Genomic DNA, 13,910 nt, shown 5'->3' with positions numbered 1-13,910 from the left:
TAATCTCAGTTTGTGAGTCTGAGCCCCACATCAGGCTCTGTGCTGACAGTCTCTCTGTCCCTCCCCTGTTTGTGCTCTCTCTCTCCCAAAATAAAAAAACTTTAAAAAAATGTTTATTTATTTATATAGAGAAAGAGAGAGCATGCATGAGCGAGGGAGAGGGAGAGAGAGAGAGAATCCCATGCAAGCTCTGCACTGTCAGCACAAAGCCTGACATGGGGCTCAAACTCACGAACCCATGAGATCATAACCGCAACTGAAACCAAGATTTGGACACTTAACTGACGGAGCCACCCAGGCACCCTCTATATGATTTTTTTAAACATTAAGATTTTTTTACACATGTCTCATATTGGATTAGGATAATTAATGCTAACTGCCATAGCAGGCAAATCCTGAAATCTCAGCTTACACAATAAAATTTTATTTCTTACACGTGTAAAATCTGATAAGATGGGGCATCTCTCCTTATAGCCTCACCATCTGGTATATGTAACCTCCCAAGTAGCCTTGGATGCCCGGAGGAGAAGGGTGGAAGAAGACACTGGCTGTTCCTTGCTTTTCCCCAGGGGGTTAGGGAGTGTCATCACTTCTGCTGACACTTCAAAGGTGCCAGCTGGTCTCATCACTGGGCCATGTAAGGGAGTACTTGGAGTAGCTGGAGAGGGTCAGTGGTCTCTCCCCAGATATTACATGTGAAAGTAGGAAACTCTCAATAATGGCGTCTTCAGGGCCATCTGAGGGGGTGGCCGTGGCACTAGGGGTAGAGTTTACAGCAGGAGAAGCAAAGAAGTTAAAAGCGTTGTCTTCTCTTAGCACTCTCATCTGGAAAGCTTCCTTTTCTCTTTCCTCTTGGCCTCAGGTTTCCTCTTGAAACTTTTGAAGACCTGGGCCTCAGGTGAAAGAGGCCTGATGTTACCTCTTCAGTCAAATTCTGGTTTAGGCCAGAGAGGCAGAGAGGGTGTTCAAGGTCCACAGTCTGGCTCTTGCAGATATGGGACTTGGTAGGTGTTTGGGATCAAAACAGTGGGCATTAATGAGGCAAGGATTTATCTAGATTATTCCTGATTAGTCCAGATGCCCTTGGATTCCTGCATCCACCATCACAGCCTGTTGTTGTCACTAAAGACAGGAATTCAAATCATGTGAAGAGCTAAATTCAGAAACACAATCGCAGCTTCAAAGCACAAGGCTTTGGAGGTTTAGCCCGTACCTGGCAGCCTGAAGGAAGCTGGACCAGCTCTAGGCAGTCCGACAGACCAATCAGTCACCCCGCCACGCCCCTTCTCTGTGGCTCCTGAGGGGAAGGCAGAAGGCTGAACAGCCATTATAAGCCTGCTGTGTTCTAAATCCTTTCTCCTAGGATCACTTGAGGGTCGAGTATATCCATCTGTTTCTCATTCATGACTCTTAGGGGACTAGGCTGCCCAGAAATTCTGACTGCTCACATTTGCTTCTGTGGCACTCGAGGAACACGTGACTGAGGTACACTAGGTAAGAGACAAAGGTTTGGAGTCATAGAGACCTAAATGGCAGAGATATTTAATACTCATAAATACCTATGTACATCCCACCAGCCTTTCCATCCCCCCAGTGATTCCCTAACCATCCTGCTGTTGAGCAGAACCATGTGACTCACTCTGTGAGCAATGGCTGTGAGTGTTTCATGCTTCTTTTTTTCCTCTGCTTTATGGGCCTGGAATCTAGGTCTTCCAGATGCTAGAATCTTCCCTGTTGGCCTGGGTCCTTGAGTACTGTGGGAGCAGAGCCTCCCCTAAACCTCAACCTGAGTGAGGCATGTAAGGTGAGTAAGGTGAGTTTTGAGGGTACTAAACCATTAAATTCGGAGTTTCATTTCTGGTTACCACAGCGTAACCTAACCAATTATGCCTAAGGCAGGATTTACAACCTCATCTAGTCTCTGCCATTTGTTATTGTTGGCCCCCATGCTCTCATCTGTAAAGTGGGGATAATAATACCTCCTGCAGTGTCTGTCTGGTCATTTTGTCTGTCCTGCATCCATTGTGGTGGGGCGGGGAGGGGGGGGTAAATTCTCCTTCTCCTCTAACTCCATGGGATTCTTGTGGTGGTGATTCTTGTCAATGTAGGGACTCACCTTCCCTCCCATGGGCCAGCCAATCAGAGAGCCACATCCTCATGGACATACTGACTGGACCAAGGGATGGTCAAGAGACCCCAAAATGGTTAATTGGAGTCTATTTTCTAGGCTGGCATGGATGTTGTAAGACCAAGTCTCTTTCCACGTAAACCTGGAGTTGTGAGATGCCATTTTTTCCCACTCAGACAAAAAAACAGCACCTGTGGATACTGGGAGAGCCACAAGCTCCACCTAGCCCTGGACTTTCTGATATACCAACTCATAAATCTCTCTCTCTCTCTCTCTCTCTCTCTCTCTCTCTCCTTAAGGCAGTTTGAGTTGGGGTTTAGGTACCTACAACAAAAAGTCTTGACCAATGTACCAACCTTGGAAAGTTATTGTAAAAATTAAACAAAATAATTTATTAAAGTGCCTGACACATTACAAGTTGATGCTATTATGACTGAGGTTGGTTGCTAGGGGTTCCAGCTTATTCCTTATCCTCAATCCTTTAGGAAGCAGTTCATAAACTGAAACCACATGATTCTGTGCTCACAGGATTTTTTCCACTGGGCTGTATACGTCCTTGCTGTGTCCTTTGTTGCCTTTGAGGGACATCCTAAGAAGCAGCTACTTGAAAACCTTTATTGCATATGCTATAGGGATATTGTCTACAGCTTTACTCAGGGTCCCATCTAGACATATACATTAAGAAATTTTTCTCAGACTTATGTGGGAAGGAAAATTTGACTTCCCCCAAAGTGGTACTTCTCCAACTTTTTCACCCTCATCATTAGAAAAGACTGAACTCATACTTCCAGGAGGCACAGCCCTCAGCACGGGGAGTACAATTTCTTCTGTTTATGTTAAAAATTCATGTGACTTTTGTATTCTCCACTAGACATCCATGTTTATTTTTATGGATGTTGTAAATCCTGCATCAGATCTTTGATTGCCTCAAGATTGACATGAAATTTCTAATTTCTCGGGGCGCCTGGGTGGCTCAGCCGGTTAGGCATCCGGTTTCAGCTCAGGTCATGATCTCATGGTCCATGAGTTCAAGCTCCGCGTCGGGCTCTGTGCTCACAGCTCAGAGCCTGGAGCCTGTTTCAGATTCTGTGTCTCCCTCTCTCTCTGCCCCTACCCTGTTCATGCTCTGTCTCTCTCTGTCTCAAAAATAAATAAACATTAAAAAGAATAAAAAAAATAAAAAATAAAAAAAAAAAAGAAATTTCTAATTTCTCTTCAATAATGATGGCCAGAGTATATAGACTGCAACCTACATCCTTGTCTCGAAATCCTAATTACTCTACAATTTCTCTGATCCTGATTGTAGTTTATTTATAACTTTCTATTTTATGGTATATTTTCTTGTGAATTGCTTCAACGACTTTGTGGAAGCAAATGGGTTATGAATAAATAAAAGCATTCATATAAACATAAAAAAAAGAATTGACAAGCTTGAAATGATACCATATGAGGACACAGGATGTGTACTTGGTTTCCTACTAATAGACATCTTACCCCCCAACCTCAGCTGAATTGAACAACACATTGAACCAAAAGAAGTGTTTAAAATTTTAACAGAAACAGCATGAAAAAGGCATAGCTAATATTCTTGTTATCCACAGAAAATCAAAAGTCCTAATTTGAAGAGAATACATTAATACTGACTTTGGAAGACCGATGTTGGAATCGGCATTGGCAAGAGTGGATCTATTTGCTTCTTTTTTTTACCAAGGGCAATAATGAAAAATATTTTTGTTAACAGAAGTACCCGTTACACTTTCAACTTCACACATTGGGACAGAAACTGGGCAATAGCAATACCTTTACTACGTATATCCAGAACTGAGTTAGCTGGTCTTTTGGACATGCTTGGAAGCACTGAGAAGCTTGAAAATGCAAGATGAGGGCTATGGATCTAAGGCCCATTTACTTACCTGTCTCCCCTTCTGAACAACATTCTCTGAGTACAGCAGGAGTTCCTACAATGGGATGAGATTCAGAAGATCCTTGAACCCTTTGAAAATGAATGCAAAGATTTGTGTTGTGTACTTTTTTTTTTTTTTTTTTTTTTTTTTTTGATGAGAGAGCATCCATAGCTCTCAGCAGATTTTTGAAAATACTTGTGATCTGGAGAGGTCAAGGACCAGTGATGATGTCAAGGCTAGTGGATTATCTAGCACAGTGCCTTGTGGGTAGTATGGGCTCAATAAATATGTGTGTGAAGCTGAGATTCTGTGCTTCCCGGTCATAAATAGCTAAGTGAGCTGTAGGACCAGGTCTGAGAATTTAATCCCTTTACATTTTGATCTCTTCACTGCTCAATTAAAAGGGAGTAATAATACCTAACAGAATACAGTAAGAATTACATGAGGTAGAATAAAGAATGCCTCACCTATAGTGGGCACTCAGTCAAGGCAGCTATTGTTTTTGTTCTTGTCAGTTAAACTGCATTTCAGGCAGAATTATCACATACCCGTCAGGGCTGATTCTCATCATAACAATTTTTGTTGTTCAAAATAAAATAAAATAACTAAAAACCTAAACAGTTATTCGGATGATTTTGGAATGTAACAGAGACAAATACAAAGTAAAAACCAAGGCAGGAATTTACCTGCGTCGCCCAGGATTAGAGAGCAAATCGAGCTGACCTAAGGAGAATCGGGCCTTGTTTGAAACTCTTCGGATCTCTTCCACCTTCCCGCTTCCTTCTCGCTTCCTGCCTCCATCAACGACTACGTGCACACGCACGCAGGCACGTGCCAACGCACGCATAAACACGCACGCGCACGCATACATGTGCGCGCTCACGTGCATGCGCACGTGCACGAACTTTTGGAAATCTCTCCTGAACGTTAGCGGCAATCTTTCGGAACCCGTCTTTAAGATGTAGTTCTGAACTCAGTCGCGAACTGCCCTAACTTAATTTCTCATAGGGTGTCATGAAAGGAAGAGTAACAAAGGTGTCAAATTTGATACCGCTTATTCTTTGACTTCTTTTTCTCCTGGTTCCATATGTGCAAAAATAATTTTAAAGATTTTTTTTTTTTTTTTTTTTTGCTTAACCAATCAAAATCAATACCTTTTCGTGTTGAAGTTGCTGACTGTGGGCTTGTGTGTTTGGCGCAGTTGCTCAACTTGTATTCCAAACTTGTTTCCTTTGAAAATCTCGCATAATTCTGTGAGACAAAGCTATGTAAAATTAAAAGTCTTTTTTAAAAATAGACTTTGTTTTTAATGTTTGTTTATATTAGAGAGAGAAAATGCACAGGTGGGGGAGGGGCAGAGGGAGACTCAGAGTCTGAAGCGGGCTCTGGGCTCTGAGCTGTCAGAGTCAGCCTTGGAGCTCGAACTCACCAGCCGAGAGACCATGACCTGAGCCAAAGTCAGATGCTTCACTGACTGAGCCACCCAGGTGCCCCCAAAATAGTTTTTTTTTAATTTTATTTTTAAGTAATCCCTACGCCCATCGTGGGGCTGGAACTCACAACCCTGAGATCAAGAGTCACAAGCTCCGCTGACTGAGCCAGCCAGGCGCCCCACTAAAAAATATTTTTCAATCTTAAGAAGGAAGGTAAGCTACAGTGGACTGAAGTGTTTAGATTTTTAAATGGATGCTTACTTCTTTTTAAAAGCAAAATTGGAGGTAAGATGTAAGTTGTAGTTGAGCTTAAAATTCTGTGGTGTAAGACCTATTACAAACCCCTAATAGTCCAAAAAACAATATTAAGATCCAGTGGTATATGAGCCTTGGTCCAAGTAAGGCTACTGTGGTCCCCTCTCGCAGCCATGGATGATGGCAGGGCTAGAGTATGATAGGCTCACAGTGTTGCTCTATAATTATTTTTATTAATACACATTAGCAAGTTCGTTTTTAGCCCATTTTCTGGCTGCTCCATCAATTGTTGGAGAGCTCATCTTTTGCACCATTTATTTCTGAGGGCCTTTTCACTCACCTGGTTGAAATAACATTGCTGTCAAGCTAATGATTGGCATGGACCCACATTTCCAAAAGTGCTTGTTCTGTGGGTTGTTAGTATTCTCTGGGGGAAACTGTTGGTCCTTGAATGCATTTGGAAAGTACCGCACTGAACAAAGCATATGATTATTTCCTGCAAGACTTCTCAGAGCCTTTAATATGCTAATGTGTTGCATGTGTCTCTAGGAGTAGGGTAAATAACATAAATCATGTTTTCAGAGCTTACTTGACTGTAACTTTCCATCTTTCTGCAATCCCAGCATCTGAGAATGAGTAGGGATTTCAGTTATCCTTCCAGAGATATTTGCATTTTAATAAGAGATTCTTAAAGAAGAAATTATGTGTTGAGCTCCTTATTTCTTTTAGGAGGCACAATCTTTAAGGGCAGGGAAAAAAAAGTCATTTATCTCTGAGTCATCAACAATTAGCCCCATACCATGCACAGTTCCTGGCACATAGGTTGAATAGCCTCTACATTTGTTAAATGAATACACAGACTTACTTTCTGGAAGTAGAATTTGAGCCATCAAAGGTGACTGCATTAATCTTCCATTACCCTTAATTTTTTAAAAATCTAGTCCACAGTTCTGGAGCAAGACTTATTTGTAAAAAAATGATAAAGAAAATTATTAAGAAAACATATCGTCACATTTTTTCCTCCCTTACTCACTAAAAAAAAAAATAATCTAATACTAGCTTTTGCGAGGCAGAATCAGTGACTTTGGTAGAGAAAAGCAGAGCTGGAGAGGCAAAAGTGGGGAAATTGCATACGCAAGGGCCGAGATTTAGAAGAGAAGGTATGGAATAGAAGTAAAGAGGGTGTAGAGGGAGGACAGAACCAGAAGTCTGGTGGCAGGGAGAGTTCTTCATTGGGAGTTGAGAGTGACAGAGGGAGAAGGGTTTGGGGTGAGGAACAGAAGTGGCTGCCTTTGGATGGATAATGAGGGTGGCATGCATGGGAAGAAGGACTTTTGGGATATTTCCTGTGTAACACATACCCATATCAACACCCACACATTCCATTTTGGACGTTTCATTAAGGACCAAGCAAAATCTGGAAAATTTTTTTAGATATATCAGTGTTCCCTCTTGGAATTGCCAGCAGAAACTGGGCAACAGGGGGTGCCTAATAATATTCAGATTGTACTACCAAAGGACAGATACAAGTGAGAAACAGGACCCCAGCAAGTTTTCCATTTCTCATGAGAATGGGGGTGTGCTCATTTGTGAAAAAACTGCATGCAATTCTCATTATCCACTCCCACCTTACACCTCCCCAGTGCTATACCAAAACAAGAATGTGGTTGTCTTTCTTAAACTTTATTTTTAGTTGATTTTTCAATATACGTACAAAATCAGGAAAGGTAATGGAAAGCTATTTTTCAGTGTACATTTTCCCAGATGCCATAAAAACAGATATGTGAAGGGGAATGTATTAATAACCCTTGTGATTTCATAATCACCATAAGAACCCGCATCAGCCGGGGAGAGCTTTCTCTGGTACAAAATACCTAGCACTGCAGTATACATTTACTAGGTCTCACTAGGTCTTACTAGATTCTGAATAATCTTGGGTCAGTAAATAATTTTGGTGGTCTCAACTGAGCTGCTCATGACATGACTGTACTTGATCCCAATACGGCCACCATGTTTGCCCAGGCAAGTATGAGTTCCCAAAACACTGACATAGCAGGGAAACTTTTCTTTGCGTGGCAAAATGGTAGCGGAATCTGTCTGTGCCTGGCTGGGACGACCTAAAGCTGCCTAGGTGATCTGCTACCTAAAGATTTCACCTCCCTCAGAAAAGACACCTGACTTTAGTCTTTATTACTTTGAGTTAACATGCTTATTGGAGCAGGGCTTGCTGGGCTCAGCAGGAAGAAGGAAAATAAGCTGAGAAGAACATGACACCAAGTTTAATTCACTTAACCCTAACCTCTGTTGAGCAACTATTAAGCACCATGATGTGGGGATACAAATACCAAGAGGATGAATACCCTACCTTATTAAGAGAAAAAGAAAGAAGGAGAAGGGTAAAATGGATTGGAAGAGAGAGACTGAGATGAGGCTGAAAAGGGAAAGAGAAGGAGATAAGATGGAGAGGAAGGTAAGGCAGAGAAAAGAAAACAACTACATGGAAAGGGGAAAGGGGGCAGTAAGTTAAAGGCAGAGGAATGACAGAGAAAAAGTTAGAAAATGATAGGGGAGACAAATAAAAGAGGGGGAATGGTCAGAAATTATCCAAGAAAGGTCAATATGAAGAAAATGTTGGGGGCTCTAGTTTTACATCTTCTCAAGAATGGCAAAATGTTGCCCCGTTTTCCATGTTCTTAATCTGTGTGAATTAAGAGTGGGAGAAAATTGTGCTTTTAGAGTTATAAGGTGCGTAGGCAGATTTAGAAGGTTTACACATTGAGTCAGTAAGCTAACTTAAAAGATTATCACGGGTTTTGCTTTTGGAAGACTTTTCTAGGTGGGGCGGAACCCAAAACTATATTCACAGTAAACATATAATAAAAAAGGCAATGGGTGTTTCCTTTCTTTTTCATGCAATTTATAAGTGCTTTTTCCTTTCTGGGAAAGAAGTGTTTCTCTAGTATAAGTTGAAGCAATTCATCATACTCAGTAATGTCATAGTGGCTATAAGTACTCATTAGGATGTCTCCTTGAGAAAAGAAAGGGTGAAAATGGTAGTTTAGAGCAGGTCAAATGGTCTGTTGTTTATATTTGGTGCATTGTATTATTCAGTGAAATTTTTTTTAATTTGAGAAAAAAATGTTTGGCATCTTTTAAATATGTGGTTGAGAGTGGAGTGTATCTAGATGTTTTCTGAAATGCACAACTGGCTGTGCCACATGTTTGGGAGAACTAGTTTCTAACCCGAGATCTCCTGGGCAGGTGTTATTTGAAGGTCAGTATCTCTACTGATAAAATACAGGTAGCTTACCGTTGGCCACTACCTGTGACAGACGGAACTGGAGGTGCTGGGGAATGCCATCAATCATGCTATTATAAGCACTTAAGACTCTGTGGGGTGAGAGCAAATTGGTGGGCAAGATCTGTTGTCCCATCTCCTTCCATCTCTTTCCAGGATCTGGAGATGAAGAGAATTGCATCTTTTGCCCGGCTGTGCTCAACACTAAAGCCTTCACCAGTAATAGCAATCATGCTGGTGGGATTTGTTGCTGGGGGAATTCTGTGTGCTGGGAGCTGGAGGGAGGCCACCAATCCATTTCACATACATTATTTCTCCAGGAAACACAGCATAATTGAGGACAATTTTCCACCATGAATTGCATCATTAGCTAACACAGGGAAAGTGAAATGCTGTTAACTTTTCTTTTCCTTCTGCAAAGCTGATGAGCTGAAGAAAACAGAAATAAAAAGTTTAATGTAATTTTTTTTCTAAGGATATATGTTGAAAATCAGAATCAAAACACTTTTACACGGTAATAGAAATCCCACATTTTAATACATTGCCATGCACATAAGGAATCAAGTAATGCTGAATACAAAATAGTCAAATATACAAAATGATAAAGCAGATTTTCAGGCCTGATAGAGATCATGCTCACAGATACAAGGGGGCAAAAATCTGTACAGTTCCATTTCTATTGATTTAAAAAGAATCATGCCCCCCAACTCTTTTTGACGACAACCCAAAACAGAAAGAAACACTATAAGAAAATATAAAGGAGACCCAGAGGGAATTGGCAAGTTGATAGCTGCGTAAGATATGGAAATCGTTGGTTCAAGATTGTGGTGCACAATAATTCTTATGTTTAGAGAAAAAAGTTTCTAAACATCATATGTCCTGGGAAAGCAGGAAACCAAAGTGAACATCCAACAGAAAAGGCACTCTGATTTTACCATGTAACTTGCTTGAGTCCTCCTAAGTCTCGTCCTGGGAGTTTTTCTAGGGTGCATAGAGAAGAAAAAAAAAACAAAACCACAGTTGTGGGCAATGGATAAGGAAAATACTTATTTAATTAACCACTCTTAGGGGACTAAGAGAATTCAGACTGCTGGTTTAACTGCTCACTCAAGGAAGCTATAAAAATTTCTACCCTCTATGTAGGCTTTTGTGTTATGAAATGTGCTTTTTATAGTCCATGTTTGTTAGTGTTTGTAAAACTGTGAACCAGTTTTTTTCATGAGATTTCCCCCTGTCATACCCTACTGAGGGGAGGGAATGGAAGACCCTACTAGTCGTCCGTTCAGTTTACATTGTGTGATTTTTCTTCTTTCTTCCCTAGGACAAATGCTAGTAGACAGTAGCTCATCAATGAAGTTCGATAGGGCTCTCTACTTCCTGTGACCCTTAATTTGTCAACTTCACACTTTCGTTAGTCTTCTCCGACCCAGGGACTGGTGATTTCCCCCCCGCACTAAGCCGAAGCTGAGGCTCTCTCCCTCGGCTAGGTTAACTCTGTCTTCTGGAGGCAGAGAAGTGGAGATACTTGGCCATGGGCTCTGCAGATCGGTCCCGACATATTAGAAAAAGCTTGTGTGTGCCTGCAAAATGTTGTTACTTTCTTATCATTCTTTCTTTTCTTTTCTAATCCCAGAATGGACTCTCAGTAATACCAGCTACAAGGAGAAAGCATAAAGAGAAAGGGCTCACAATTAAAGCCCAGGTCACTATGATAATTGCATATATATTAGTGGCATGGGACACCTTCTCCCCTTAGCTCATTTTAGCCTGCAGACAACACTGTCTGCTAAGGTGGGACACAGCAGAAGCCCAGAGAAATGGGCAATTTCTCTTGAATCCAAGTATTCTTGAATTCAAAACATCTTCTTCCCCTTTCTCAGAGTAGTGCCAGATCCACAAAGTCCTAAAAATAACTCCAGTATATAAACCACAATAGATCAATATTTTCTTTTCCCAGGTACTTTTTACTGCTAATATGTCATTTTGTTACAATATTGATCTTTTCTAAAGTTTTGGGTACAGCTATTTAATTTAGTGGCTAATGATATTAAAGAGTTGGATTAATTGGAACTACAGTAGTATGGTTTAATGACACAAGAGTTTTAGTGGAATTAGTTTCAAAATATTTGTGCTGGCTTGGCTTTTCAGCAGACTAGCTGCTTCTGTGCCAAGCATGACTGAGACTTACGGTGCAGTCAAGAGCCTAACATTATTCAACTCTCTGCGATGTGAACTTCTTTCACTAGCCAAGCCATGGTCTTCTCAAACATGGCCTTGTAAGGATAGCATTTTTCTATTGGTGGAGGAAAGGTAGTGGTGGACAAACCATTCAGAGCCCCAGAGAGCCTTCAAATTGCCTACATGTGAGTTTAAGCCAGTAAAAGCCCAACTACCTCCAGTGGGCACTGGAGAGGCAAATGCTTCTCTTCATGGTGCCTGGAGATGAGAGTTGCATTACAATGGGAAAGATAAAGGTTCTAGTGTTCAAACACGAATGCATCCCTCATCCCCACCCCTTGCCCCAATTCTCTTTAAGCTTCCCTCCTATAAACAGGGCCTGTTGATGTGAAAAAGAACCTGGTCACACACTCCAAAACTTCTGCAGCTGGTGTGTGGGTCTTCTGCTGTATGGGAAACAGGAACTGTTCAAAGCTGCCACAGAGTCAACTGGCAGATCTCAATGCAAACACACACTAAACGCAGTTGATGGTGGTCAATAAAAAATCTTGGAAATTATATATATTATATATTATAATACATATAATATATAATTGAATATATAATTCAAATTGATTTAGGGGTGACATAATCAAAGACCAGGACGCTGCTCAATCCAAATCATATTCTTGGAATTATGCATGAATAGGGGGACTACCCAGAGCTTCAAAAGGTATCTTCATGATACTTGTGCTATTTTAGGGGGAGGCCAGGCCAGCTTCCTCTGCAGAATGGGAGGTGGCCACCATCAGTTTGTGGAGCAGAGCAACGATCAGACACTTGTATTTAATGGCAAGTGTAAGTATTTCTTCAAAGTCAGGTCACAAAATCACTCCCCAACCGCAGGAGAAATAATGATCTAATGAGAATCTCTTGTTTCAGATTTTTTTTTTTAAAAGAGAACTCTTGAATACATTGTTATCGAATTTGGGGAGGGTTGTATTTAAATAGAATCACATAAAACAGAGCTGTGTGCTCTTATCAACTCAGCTTAGAATTGCACATTTGATAGCTGTGTGTGTGCTCATAGGGCAAAGCCATGCGTAAACACCCTGTTTGTTTCCTTTGATCCAAATTATTGAAATTTAAAAGATTATAACAATGCAGAAAGCAACCAGCAGCGTCTTCAGTGTCTTCATTGTTTTACGTATTAGTATCTCCAACTGGGTTAATGTAACATTCTTCTTATCATTCACATCAGCAGGGCTGTCTCTATCACTCTGCACTTGAGGCCAAAAGGCCTAGGTTTAAGAGCCTAAGGCTTCCGTAAATGTTTGAGGTTTGGAAATAACAACAGCAACAAAACAAGCCATTAAATAAATGAAACCCCTCAACCATTGGCTCCAAAATATGAAAAGAATATCGTATAATTACAAAGAATGTATCTACAACACTTAATGTTATGTCAACCAGTCAACTGCAATTCTGTGCAAGTCATATGGTGACTTTGAAATTTTATTAGGTGCATGTTGTTGGTGCTTTTTGGTGTTTGATGTAACTGGAGAAGGGAGACTCTGAAGTAAGAGTGCTTGGGGCTCTTCAAGATTGTAAAATAGCCCTACATGGTGCATGAAACTCCCATCTTACAAAGCCTTCTACACCCATTTTCTGCTGCTCTGTGGAAGTCATCTGTCCGTCTTGGTGCTGTTGGGCAAGAGATCTAAAACTGGTCCCATACTCACTGGCACTTCCTCCTTTACATTTATCTTAGAGGTGAATTTCATCCTAAAATTTTTAGATCTTAGAAATGGTGCCCCTCCCACCCGCACTCCAGCCCAGAATTTTCCCTGCAGGGCCAAGATAATGGCCAGAAGAAAACCAGTTTTGGTATCATCCCTCTGGCCACGTTCTCACATGAGAATCTCCAGGGAAGGATCTATTTTGTTCTTTTTATTAAGGTGCAGCGGAACCTCCCTGTGCACATGGCCAACTCTTCCTCAAGCTTCCCACAGGTGGTCAGCTTTCAAAAGAATGTTCCTTGTCTCCCCACTAGAGTAAGTCACCAGAGCAAAAGAATGGAAATGTGGTCCTGTTTGACCTGGAAGCTATGCAGTGGTGCCAGAAATCGTGCACATTGACAAAGCAGAATTCATAAGACAGTTCTCTGGCCACAGGATTAGATGCAGATCTAAAAAAACAAAGGAGCAGGACCTGTTTGTCTTTGAAATAGAGTCCCCAGCTGTGCCCTGAGCAGAAGCATCTCCTGGTCTGTCCTTGCTCATAATCTCACGGGTTCAGTTTTGATTAGCAGCTTTGACCAGTCACTCCCTGGAGATGTGAATTCACATCCACTGCTGTTTGGGCAGCAAGCCTTCACCAAGATCAAGCATAAGAAGGAATTATTAGTCAGTAGTGGGGAAAAGGGGGATGGCTAAGGTTTTCTGTTTGTATTCTTTAGAGAATACTCAAAATCTACCCAAGAAATTTTGTTAAAAGAAGAGATTAAAAGAAAAAAAAAAAAAGAAAGTGAGGTGGAGGGGGTTGTGGGAGAGGTGAATAAAAACAGCCTTTAAGACATAAAAGAATTTATGTCATTTTCAAAGATTAGATTTTTAAAAAGAGTCTACGGCAGTCTTAAGTCTAGTTGTCAAGCAACAAAATTACTCTAAAGAATATAGAGGAAAACATCACCAAGAATAAAGCTGCTAATGCACCGGGGAGAGGAGGTTTGGGTA

The 13,910-nt window shown here is 41.1% G+C and overlaps 1 long non-coding RNA gene across 3 annotated transcripts in view; it reads right to left on the bottom strand.

Annotated features, from left to right (window-relative positions):
* The window catches only part of LOC125924457 (uncharacterized), a 48,688-nt gene extending 43,821 nt beyond the window's left edge, over nt 1-4,867 (bottom strand). Inside the window, exons 1-2 of one of the 3 annotated variants that reach the window (XR_007458428.1) lie at nt 4,719-4,867; nt 4,042-4,121 (exon numbers count right to left, since the gene is read on the bottom strand). This is a non-coding gene — a long non-coding RNA (uncharacterized LOC125924457). The remainder of the gene's footprint in view (nt 1-4,041; nt 4,122-4,718) is intronic. The other 2 variants (XR_007458427.1, XR_007458429.1) reach the window with 2 other exon arrangements.
* Between the last annotated feature and the right edge of the window lie 9,043 nt (nt 4,868-13,910).

The sequence above is a fragment of the Panthera uncia genome, chromosome F2, assembly GCF_023721935.1.
Source record: "Panthera uncia isolate 11264 chromosome F2, Puncia_PCG_1.0, whole genome shotgun sequence".
In the NCBI taxonomy this organism is placed as follows: domain Eukaryota; kingdom Metazoa; phylum Chordata; class Mammalia; order Carnivora; family Felidae; genus Panthera; species Panthera uncia.
This window is presented reverse-complemented; position numbering and strand designations above follow the sequence as displayed.